Consider the following 2,831-nt stretch of genomic DNA (forward strand, 5'->3'; position numbering starts at 1 on the left):
TTTTTTTTTATTATAAAAGCCACACATTCCAGTGTATCGTGTTCATAACTTTTTAATGGCATGCGCTCCAATATGATGACAATACAACATGTGCAAAAATGCTCTCCACCATTTTTGGAAAACACACACACACACAAGAGTGCCTTGTGACGGACGCCGCTTGGTTTGATGCAAATTGAGACGAATATAAACAACGTTATCGACAATAAGGTGCCGGCGGTGTGAGAGATTAATAAGCATGCTCTCACGTAACGCCTGTTTGTTTTCCGTTTTGGTACTGAAGATGGTGAAATGTCCTATTTTACATGCAGGGAAGTAAACTACACTGTTCATGCGTTCATCTAATAACAATACATTTGACGAGTAATGGCAAAAAGATTTACAAAATAAAAGACTGGCATCTATTGAAAATATGACATATTACAGTGTCATCTACAAATGATGTTTTTCAGCTCTTCTTATTATTCTGCCTGCATGACATTACCCCCGATACTACAAATTATTCCTAAAATACTATCAGTCAGTTAGGGGTGTCCCGATCCGATATTGATTTCAGCAAAAAAAAATGTATCGTATTATATCGGTTCAGACATAAGCGCTCTGATACAGCTAAATGTCCTCCAATAAGCACACAAGTTTGGGCTTTTGATTGATTTTAGTCACGTTACCTACAAAAGGTAAACATGGTAGGCTATAGGCGACTGGGAGCTAGCAGCTACACAACAGCCAAGCACACAATAGCAAACAAGCTGTCCTTGTTGAGCAGTACTGCAGTCTAAAACAGCACATCTTTCAACATAAACAAGTATCAAATAATTATTGTTGCATACTACGTCTCCAACGGAGAAGCGTATTAGAAAGTACCCAGTAACAAACGTGTCTGCATCGTTCGGCTGATTGAATGTCGCCAAAAAATAACGACCACTCCACTTCAACTTAACAGCATAAGTCCATTGTGGATGGTGAATGATAAAAAAGGTTGGTGTTTTTCATACCTACCTTTAGGGATGTAACGATAAACGGTGTTCATGATAACCAACTCCCAATGTTATTATTACTGTTTTAAAATCAATGATAACTGTACCAAAAATAATAAGGAATCAAAATTAATGTTGTTATGAATTATTGACCTGTAAGGGCTCCAATTACTTCACATCAAACGTTTTTTTTGGTTTGTTTGCCTTAAAAAACGAAGTTTTCTAAATAATAAAAAAAGGGCATACAACAAACCAAAAATAAATAAATAAATAAATAAATAAAAAGGGATTGGTCTGAAAGTAATTTAGTGATTCAAGCGTTGAAAGCAAAAAAGTGTAAAAATAATATATGACTTATTTTTTTTCAACACATTTATGAGTGGGCCCCTTTTGTATCCCCAATATATATATATATATATATATATATATATATATATATATATATATATATATATATATATATATATATATATATATATATATATATATATATATATATATATATATATATATATATATATATATATATATATATTTTTTTTTTTAACTGTCATTGCTCAAAAAATAATAATGAATCCAAATCGATGTTGTTAATAATTATTGACTTATTTAAGGCTCCAATTATTCCACTTTTAAATATTTTTTTGGTGTGTTTGCCATAAATTAGTAAATTTTCTTTGACAAAAAGAGCATAAAACATACCAAAAAAATAAATTAAAAAATGTAAATAAAAACTTATAATCGACGTATTGGTCTGAAGTTAAACTAGAGATTCAAGGGTTGAAAGCAAAATAAATATTAATAATAATGGAAGGCCTATTAATTTTTAACTCTTTTATGGGTAGGCCCCTTTAAATCCCCCGTTTTTTTTTTAACTCTGTCATTACTTCAGATCAAATATTTCACATACAAAAAATTTGGGTGTTTGCCATAAAAAAAATAAGTTTTCTTTGACAAAAACAGCATAAGACAATAAAAAAAAAAAAAAAAAAAAAAAAGATTGATTGGTTAAAGTTAAACTAGAGATTTAAGTGTTGAATGCCAAAAAATTTAAATAAAACTTTTAAAAATAAAAAAACACTTTTAATAGTGGGCCACTTTTAAATCCCTAATATTTTTGTTGGATTTTTTTAAACTGCCATTGCTCAAAAAAATATTAATGAATCAAAATCAATGTTGTTATGAGTTATTGACCTAAATAACGCTCCAATCACTTCACATCAAATATTCCACTTTGAAAATATTTTTGGGCTTATTTTCTGTTTTTGTCTTTAAAACAGGATTTTCCTTTAAAAAAAATATATATATATATATCGACTGATTGACCTGAAGTTGATATAAGTGTTGAAAAAAAATATATACTTTTTTATGACTATTGTATTGGTTTTGAAAATTAAAAATATCAAAATGGCCCTCGCATGCTTTAATTTTTACATTTGTATTACTTACACAAACAAAGCCTCCACGGCAGAAGCGCATTAGAAAGTACCCAGTAACAAACGTGTCCGCATCATTCAACCTAATGAATTACCGTGGCCACTCGCTGTCGCCAAAAAAAAAACAATCTGATGAACTCACGGACTGAATGGCGCCAGCTTGCTAGCTTAAATGCTAACATGAAAACTAGACACATTTACTATTAAGAAATGACACAACCCAATTTAAACGTATATAAACAAATTACTCACTGAGCAACTTCCCTATTCAATTGTGCACATTGACCCTACAAGCAGAAAAGAGTGATCGTTCTATACTCTGAGGAATACCAGACAGAGGTGTTTTTACGGAGCGTTGAAGGATCGCTGAACAGAGTAGAACGCCACACCGCCCGCCAAAAATAAATAAATAATAAAA

Source organism: Entelurus aequoreus, linkage group LG13 (genome assembly GCF_033978785.1).
Source record: "Entelurus aequoreus isolate RoL-2023_Sb linkage group LG13, RoL_Eaeq_v1.1, whole genome shotgun sequence".
NCBI classification, from domain to species: Eukaryota; Metazoa; Chordata; class Actinopteri; order Syngnathiformes; family Syngnathidae; genus Entelurus; species Entelurus aequoreus.